The sequence below is a fragment of the Sitophilus oryzae genome, unplaced genomic scaffold (assembly GCF_002938485.1).
Source record: "Sitophilus oryzae breed Bouriz unplaced genomic scaffold, Soryzae_2.0 scaffold_551_pilon_pilon, whole genome shotgun sequence".
Taxonomy (NCBI): domain Eukaryota; kingdom Metazoa; phylum Arthropoda; class Insecta; order Coleoptera; family Curculionidae; genus Sitophilus; species Sitophilus oryzae.
The window spans coordinates 107,135-117,391 of record NW_022147142.1 but is presented as its reverse complement, the minus strand read 5'-3'; positions in this window follow the sequence as shown (position 1 = coordinate 117,391).

Here is a 10,257-nt window from a genome sequence, read left to right as displayed (position 1 = left end):
AAAATACATTGAGCCGGCCATCACAATTTATTAAAATTTTAAACTGTATATGTTAATTATTGTGTCATGTGGGTGATATTGTAATGAGTTGTTTATAGCTTCATTTGAATAAATAAGTTTGTAAATTTCAGCCGGTAACAGTTAAAAATTAAGACAAAGAAGGTTCTAAATCAATTTCTATCAACACATTTCGTGTTCCGCCTTCGCATTTATTCAGCTCAGCAAAGTCGGAAAATGTTTACAGTATCATGGTCAGCGGTAATAACACGTTGTTTACCTCCTGAAATTGAATTTCGACGGTCCTTTTCTCCCTCTTGCTTAATACTATCTGATTCCATTTTTGGGAATTCAGCAAGCGTTGTTTAAACGATGTACCGCCTGTCGTCCACCGAATTTTAAACTAGATACCTAGTTGTTTTCAATAGAATAGGCAACTTGCACATATTTTTATTTTCACGTGAAAACAACTTAAAGACCTTTATAAATACAACAAATATCCCCCTTTACGAGAATATTCCCAAAACGCTTTGCAAATTATTCTATAATTTCGATTATAAACTTCGTCCGGGACCATTAAATTTGACGTGACACGGAAACGTTACGTCATTGGTTGTGATGTAACGAGGTATCATTGCGGTAAGGCCACGATTTATTACGTTATGAGTAAATCATATTTTGAAATACTGCCTTTAAGCTAGGCGCAAATTGAGTCTCGTGTAACTCGTGTGACATGACTCGGCGCGACAAGGCGCGACCGGCATCGGCATTACGCGACGCGCCACACGCGCTGCCTGTAGTTCAGTAATATTATGGCTCAAATTGCGATATATCCGACAAATTCAGAAAGTTTTAAAAATTGGTAGGTATGTTGGGGATAGCATGAGGATTACTAAACCGAAAAGTTCCCACCCCTAAATAGTGTGCGTCATCCCCCAGGACACCGTTTCTACCCCCATTTTGAGTTTTTTAGATAATCTCGGCAACGACGCAATTCTCGACAAAAATACCTATATAGAAAATTGTTCTCCATAAAATTGTCTATCAAAAAGATAATAACACTTTTTTTCTAAAGTTAATAATAAAGTGGCAGATAGGGCACAAATATAAGGGTTGGTTATGACTAGCACTATCTGCAGTTCAATCTAATTTAAAGTTTAATGTTTAACGCTAACAAAAAGCAGTAACCACTAAAATTATACTTAGAATTTTAATATACGTTCTCACATTCCTCTACCCCTATAAAAAGGGTGATTTGTACTTATTTCCAGATCACCCTAGAAGTAAAGTAGGTATTTGATGCGTTTTTTTAAGTGGTAGGCCTAATCCACTAATTATCGAATGTTAAAGACGGGATTTTATTTAAAAGTTTAAAAGTGCGTCGTGCAAATCGTGTAAAGCCGATATCTAGTTTGAGCAATACAATGAAAATTAATGGCAATGATGTTCAAGTTGACTCAACATTACTATTTCAAAGAATTATTTGCACCGTTCATTCTAGCCTGGAGTTAAAAAAGTGCTTTAGTTTCGAATTAGCTTCAGTACCTCTTTCTCTTTTCGATGCGAAAGGCCTAATGAGGAAAACTAATAAAGCAGCTTTATACCAGATTGTCAATAAAGTTCCAGAACGAGACCATATTTTTGAAAGCATTGAGTATATGTCATTGAGGAGGATATTTGCTTCGCCGCGTAATATGGCCAAAAAAAAGGACATTTGACATTGTTTACAACGCTTACGTTAGTTATATTAAAAAACATTATGGGAATAGAGTAACTGTCGTGTTCGATGGTTATATGGAAAATGCAAACAGCACGAAGAGCCTAGAATGACAGAGGCGGCTACTTCAAAGAAGCTGTCCTCAAATTATGTTTGACGAGAATACTGTTGTCTCTGAAACTGAGCAGAACTTTGTAAGTAACCTAAGTAATTTGTTTAACAAAGAAAGTTTAATCACAGAACTAGTAAACAAATTTAGGAAAGAAAGTATAGAAGTATTTGTTGCTGCAGATGACGCCGATTTATTAATAATTCAAACTGCTATAGAAAAATCTAATAATTGCGATACAACTGTTATAGTAGGGCAAGATATTGACCTGCTAGTTCTTCTTATTGCACTTTCTCCGTCTGACAAAGATATCAAATTTTTAAAAGAAAAACAGGGTAATACATGCAAAAGGATTTACAGTTCTCAAGATTTACAACCCGCAACTTTTTTAAAAAATTGTAAAAACACTATATTATTTGTGCACGGCATTAGCGGTTGTGACACAACCTTGGCTTCTTTTTCCAAAGGAAAGTTTAATGCAATCAATGTATTCGCTAAAAGAAGTGATTTACAACATATTGTGCAAACTTTCAATAATGAAAAATCTCATGAAGACATTGCAAACGTAGGAGAGCAATTTATTTTAGCTTTATACAACTGTACCTCAGCAGAAAGCAGTCTAGATGAATACCTATTTATATACTTCAACAAACTTGTTGGTAAAGCCAACAACATTGTCATGTTGTCAAAACTACCACCAACTTCTGCTGCACACTCGGCAACACTCGTATCGGGTTTTTCACCAAATTCAAACATGGAGAGGAGTTATGCTCGAACCTACCGACTGGGGGTGGAAAAAAGTTGGCGATATATTAACCCCAACAATGACAAACAAAGAGCCAGCCTCCGCATCTGTTTTAACGCTTATTTCATGTTCATGCAAATTAGGGTGCAAATACAGATGTAGCTGCAGAAGAGCATGCTTGCGTTGTTCTACAATGTGTTATCATTGCCATGTGGAAGATGACGAAGATGACTAGTCATAACCAACCCTTATATTTGCGCCCTATGTGCCACTTTATTACTAACTTTAGAAAAAAGGTGTAATTATCTTTTTGATAGAGAATTTTATGAAGAACAATTTTCTATATAGGTATTTTTGTCGAGAATTGCACCGTTGCCGAGATTATCTAAAAAAACTCAAAATGGGGGTAGAAACGGTGTCCTGGGGGATGACGCACACTATTTAGGGGTGGGAACTTTTCGGTTTAGTAATCCTCATGCTATCCCCAACATACCTACCAATTTTCAAAACTTTCTGAATTTTGTCGGGTTTAAATCGTAATATTACTGGATTAGTGGTGGTGTGACAATTGTAGTCCACAAATTGGGACGCAGTTTTTCAGTGACTCACCTCTGCGACCGTATAAAAACGTCTGCATAAGAATTTCTGATTCGCCATCAAAACAATTATTGTTACTAAACTTTAGTTCTGAATCAGAATTAGATGATGCTGAAGTGGAAATTTTACTATATTCAATAATACAAAATAATACACCCGAACGCGAGGCACGTAACGCGCGAAAAAGTATGTCTGAACAGAGACGCGCGCTCGTCAGGTCACGCGGGTCGCGCCGATCTACGCTGTCTTGTCAATTTACGCTGTCATTCAGCCATAACCGATTGCTGCTGTATTTATTTTATCCCAGGTAGAGGAAAATTTGCCTTCAGGGGAATATGTAGAAGTAGATGAAGTAGATAACATCGTGGCAATTAAAACAATTTTTTATTGATAAATTCCTACCATATATTTCGAAAAAATTTGAAAACATTGGTTTTTAAAACATCTTTATTCCACGATTTATTAACACCTAAAACATTCAAATCGAATATTACAGTCAACAATTTTTACAATCTTACTGATTTAGTATGTTACAATCCTACTTATATCATACCATACTCCCATTACTCGCTGACGAGTATTCGACACGCATCAGAAGATGGTCACGCAAGGCGTTTTCTTTCATGAGCTTTTCTGTGACTGAAAAAACCGTTACGTGATGTTATTTGTCTACCGGACATTCAAAAATCTCATTGCTTTGTTGCCTCTTTACTTTTTGGTTGTCGCTGTTAACTTCTCCATTGTTCTCCACTCTCGCTGTTAATTCTTCTCCATTGAGTTCTATTGTGAACTGCTTCTTCCCACTTATTCTGCATATTAATACCCTTTAAGTTTTCGTGGAAAATGTCCTTGTACCTTTTGAGTTGTGTACCTGGCCTCCTCTTACCGTCTATAAGCTCAGCGTAAAGCAGAGATTTTGGTATGCGGTTTTCTTGCATTCTCTCAGATTAAGAGGGATTTGACTTCATGACTTTAATATTCTCGCCATTAGCCTTTTCAAGGACCGGTACGTTTGAGACATGATGGAACCACCGGTTTTTTTTTCGCTTCCATATAACATGGTGGGGATTATAATTGCTCGGTACACTACAAGTTTTGTTCGGCGGGTTTCTTTCTTGTAAATTTAATCTACTTCGTATGTTGGCATATGATCAAGAAATTATGGTATTTAACTAACAACTAAAAAAATCCATTTTTTTTAAATCCGTGTTTCTGGGGTCGAAATATACTACCCCTAAAAATATTTGCACTTATTTAAGACTCACCCTGTATATAACCTTATACATGTTAGCTTTTTTCACTTGTTCCTTTTATTTCCATATTTCGGGAATCTGAAAAAATTGCATGTCTCCCTTTTACTGTAGTGTTTGCAACCCGCTATCCAGCACATCACCATTTCATAGACCATTTTATATTCTAATTATTTGGGTTTTTGAATTTCTCAAAAAAATGATCCCATATTTGAACACTGGTCCAATATAATGTCTCTCAGTAAAACGACTGCAGTTCAGAAGTGTAATAGATGACTAGAAAAAAAGAAAGTGTATGTTAAAAAATCTCTCTACCGCTCTTGAATTATACGCATTTTCGCTCTAAGGTTACAAACAAGAAATTATTTTTATACGTTAAAGACCGTTATAAAGTGCAGCGTACAACGTCCTTTCCGAACGAGAACGGGCCTTAAATCTTCATTATAATCGAGTTCGGTGCATCGAGCGGTATTTTTATGGGACGTCGGGCAATTCGGCTAAGATCCGGAGTGAAACTGGAGGCAAACTGACGATATTATCGTGACTGGACCCATTGGAAAACCTCGTAAAATATCATTTTTAACTTGCTCACGTTAAGGCCACAGTTTTTTCCAAAAAGCGCCAGTCTATTGTTGACTAAAGCTCGGTTGACACGGTACCAGTGTTGGTATCGGAGTTGAATAACCGCTAGATTAATATAGATCAACTAGCGTGTACCCGCCACTTCATTCGCGTCGAATTAATCATTTGGACTGGTGATGATACAAAAAAGTAAGAATTGCCATTAACATGCAAACTGGATAACATTCTCTTACATTTATGTCAGCATGAGAAAAAACAATATGGCGATATTATTATATAACTTGGTAATATTTGAGGGGTAGTTTCATCTCGATGGAATTTGAGTTTCGAAAAATCTGTTTGCCAAAAATAAGCATTCTACGTCAAGCAGTTTAAGCAGAATCGTGGTTAATCAATTACCCAACTTTTTGGAACACCCTGTATGATTTAAAAAAAAAATCAAAATATGTAAAAAAACAAAATAAATTATGCGTGTCCAAGCGTGTTCCCGAAAGACTCGCCGATTTTTAAATAACAAATATTGTAATATTTGAGCGGCGTTTTCACCCTCTTGGAATTTGAGATTCGAGAAACGCCTCCTTATCGAACCTCCTATAAATTTTTAAAAAATCTTAAAATATGTAAAACAACAAAATAAAATATACGTGTTTAAGAGTTTTTCCGAAAAACTCACCGGTTTTTAAATAAAAAATTTTCTAATATTTGAGGAGTGGTTTCACCCGCTTAGAATTCGAGTTTCGAAAAATCCTTTCTTATCGAACCTCTACACCCTAAAGTCAATACGTTTTCCAAAAATCAGCTTTTTACGTCAAGAGCTTTAAGCAGAATTATGATTAATCAATGACCAGATTTTTCGAAACACCCTGTATACGTTTTTAAAAAATCTTAAAATATTTAAAAAAACAAAATAAAATATACGTGTTTAAGCGTTTTTTCGGATACTTGAACGTTTTTTAAATAAAAAATATTGTAATATTTTAGGGGTGGTTTCACCCCCTTGGAACTGGAATTTCGAAAAATCCCTTCTTATCGAACCTCTAGACCCTAGAATCAACCTGTATGCCAAATACGTTGAGTGGTTTGAGCAGGATCGTGATTAATCAGTGAGTCAGTCACTTAAGGATTTTATATATTAGTATAGATAAAACCTGTGTGTGAATGAAGAAGTGTAAAGGGAGAGGTAATTATGGAAAAATAAGGAATTGTGAAATATTAATAATAAGGAATTGTGGAATAATTAGGAATTGTGAATGGAGAGGTAATCAATAAATTAAAGTACGCAGATGATACGATTCTCCTGGCAACTAGCCCTGAACAAATGCAGACAATATTGAACAGCGGCGTTGAAGCTTACATAGAAGTGGACCTGGACAATATTATTAATAAGGTAAGGTGATGGTAATCAGCAAGACCCCCAATATAGACGCACATATTCACATAGGCGAGACGGTGTGTATCTGGAACAAGTTAATAATTTCAAATATCTAGGATGTATATGAACAACAATTGGACAAACACAACTGAAATAAGAATGAGAATAGAACTGATAGGGCTGAGTTCAGAAAGATGAGTAAAGTTCTTTGTTGTAGGGACCTTCAACTTCCTCTGAGAATACGGTTATTAAAGTGTTATGTGTTTTCGACCTTGCTTTGTGGAATGGAGTTTTGGACGTTGAATAAGAGCGAGATGAAAAAAATAGAAGCCTTCGAAATATGGTGTTACAGGAGAATTTTAAGAATATTATGGGTGGACAAAATGAGTAATATCAGAGTGTTGGAGATGCTGAATACGAGTACAGTGGTTATAAAAAGCATAAAGATAGGAAAACTGGAATACTTTGGACATCTTATGAGACAGGAGAAGAAGCTATTGCAGAACATCATGCAAGGCAAAATAGAAGGGAGACACTCAGCTGGAAGAAGAAGGAAATACCAACACACTGTTTAGAAGAGCCGTGAACAAAATACAAGTGTCATTGATAGTAGCCAACCAGTAAGAAGAAAAAGAATAAAACCTGTACAAAAACTTAAAACTAAATCACTAGATATAGTTCATATCAAATAAAATTTTAGTCACATGATTAAGCTTGACAAGCGTAGCGTTTCCCACTTTTACATATTTTCTTTTCATCAAAATATTTTAGGAAACAAAAATAAATTAATTATAAATATGTAAACAGTTATTATTTATATCAACAAAACTCACTTCTTAACAGCACTTAGGGAACATAAATGGCCGTTACTACCGTTTTCCCGTTCAAAATATTCTAATAAAGTTACGATGAGTTTTTACGGCTATGAAGCTATCTTGTACCACTTCGCACTTCTAAAAAGAACAAAGTTCGACTGCAAGGTCTGCTAGTAAAAATGTTTAAGCTTAAAGTTTCACAACATAATGCATTTAAACGAAAAACTCGTAATTCAAAAATGTCAAAACGTATGACAGTGACAAGAAAAAAAAAATAAATATGTGGCAACTTGGCATTTTTTACAGCAGTCTATGTGTGTAGTGTCTTGATTTTAAATTAAGTGTCTCAAGGCTCTGATCGTAATATACGTTTACTATACGTTTTATAAGAATTGATGATAATTTTGGCGATGTCATTTACTTAGCCCGTACTCTTGTTTATTTTTTAATGGCGCTTACTGCCAGTTGATCTTAAGAAGGTTGTAATTTATTTTTATTGAGTAAAAATTATTTTTAAATGGTGTTCTTACTGTCTCTCTCACTGTCTCCAAAATTTACCAGATTATATGGAGTTGCCGACAAGCACTTTAGCAGACGGTTCTTAATATGAGACTTGGCTGATATCTTCCGACATTTTCCAATAAAGGTCCAGTTCCGATAATATCGTCCATTTCTCTCCATTTGCGCTATGGCTCTTAGCAGGATTGTCGATCGAATGCCCCACACGATGTACCATAAAAATACCGCTCGTTACACCAAATTCGATTATAATAGAATCTGAAGGTGTATTCGTTGAGGAAGAACACTTTACGCTGCACTTTAGATAGCTTTTTGAGTAACATTAATTACTTGTTTAGTCCTAAATTGGTATAAATTGAGAGAAAGAGATTTATTCAAGGATTTGTACATGTCTACTTTAATTGATAAATACAGTTTTTTATAAAATTTAGTATTTGACTTATTATATAGGGTTAATCGAAGGGTTGTGGAATAATCGAAGTGGAATAAATTAGTGGTTTCAATTAATTGCACTTAAAATGTCTACCACTAATTTTGACGTTCTGAATGCTTACATTGAAATTAAAGGAAGAAACTTCTACGGTAATGCAAACCACTAATTTATTCCACTAATTACGAGGTTCTGAATGAAGCTTTATACTTTTTAGTTTACGATTATTCACAATATTTAAAAAACAAAATTAAAATTAATCGAATATCCTAGCAACAGCTTGCCTCAGTTGTATCTATAGAGAAAGCCTAATATCCTTGTATATACAGGGTGTCCCAAAAATAAGTGCAAGTATTTTAAAGGCTGGTAGATCTCGATAAAAGAAACATATTTTCTCTTTATCGTTTTTTAAATAAGTCCAAAATAACGGAGTTACTTTACTTTGAAAATTTCCAAAAAAAATTATTTTTTGCTAAAATTTTGAGAACCACTGGATCTTTTCTGGATTTTCTTTCCTGTAAATTTAATCTAATACCTATGTTGCCATATTATCAAGAAATTATGTGTTTTAACTAAAAACTAAAACATTTTAGAAAACCAAAATTCGAAGCTCAATTTTGGCATACAGGTTGATTCTAGGATGTAGAGGTTCGATAAGAAAGGATTTTTGGAAATTCCAGTTCCAAGGGGGTGAAACCACCCCTCAAATGTTACAATATTTTTTATTTAAAAAACGGTCAAGTTTCCGAAAAAACTTAAGCTTAAACACGTATATTTTTTTTTCCATACAGTCAGTATCCCTCCTCATAACGTGACCGAAATATTTAAGTACACGTGACTGTATAGAAGTTGAGAGGCGTTCTGTGATGTTCAGTTCTTGGATTATGGATTCATTGGTTCGCCGGGCAGTCCAGGGAATTCTGAGCATTCGTTGCCAACAGTACATCTCAGTTGCGTCAATTTTTTTCATTTCTGACTGTCTCATCGTCAAGGACTCGGAGCCATACATTAATATAGGAAATATTAGGCAGTGAACAAGCCTTTTTTTTAAGTGTTTAGATATGTTTTTGTCTCGCCATATCTTTAAGAGTTTTCGCACTGCCACTCTTATCATTTCACATCTTCTTCTTATTTCCCCTTATATATTGACTTACAACCTCAAAACGACCAATGCTCACTACATCAGGTTTGTTGTTGTTTTGCCTGTCGATAATCATAATTTTTGTTTTAGAGGGATTAATTTCAAGTCCAAGTTTCTCGCTTTCGTCTTTAACCAATTTTAGAAGCTGCAGTAACTCTTCCTCGTTTCCCGCTAGAAGGACCGTATCGTCTGCAAATCTGAGGTTGGTAATTTTGTGACCATTAATTGTTATCCCCCCTTGCCAATGTTCCAATGCCCTTCTCATGATATATTCAGTATATATATATTGAATAACTGAGAAGATAGTATGCACCCCTGCCTAACACCACAGGTAGGCTGGAAGTCTTCCGAAGTAACGTCATTGATGGTAATTCTACTTTTGGTATTTACATAGAGATTCTGGATCAATGAAATCAAATGAACAGGCACGCCCATTTCTTTAAGAACCATCCATAGTTTTGACCATTTGACTTTGTCAAAAGCTTTTCGATAGTCTATGAAAGAAATATAGAGCGGATTGTTAAATTCTCGGGCCTTTTCGATAATCTGACGGACATTCAAAATTTGTTCACGTGTTCCTCGACCTCTTCGTTAATGATATGAAGAAGAATCTTACTGGCATGTGAAATTAGCGCAATGGTACGAAAGTTGTCGCATTTGGCTGGAGATCCCTTTTTGTGGATGGTTATTATGGAACAATCGGTCCAATCTGATGGCCATTGGTGAGTATGCCATATCATATTACATGACTTGTGCAAGATGTCCACACCAAAATCTCCCGACGCTTTGAGCATTTCGGCCGTGATGTGATCTGGTCCCGGGGCTTTATGATGTTTTAGGTTTTTATTGCTGCTTCAATTTCCGATCTCAGTATGTCTGGTTCTTCATTAATTATATCACTGTGGAAAGAGCAACTAGGCTGAGGATCTTTTCTTTATACAGTGTTCCGCAGTATGTACGCCATCGTTCCACTATTTCGTTAA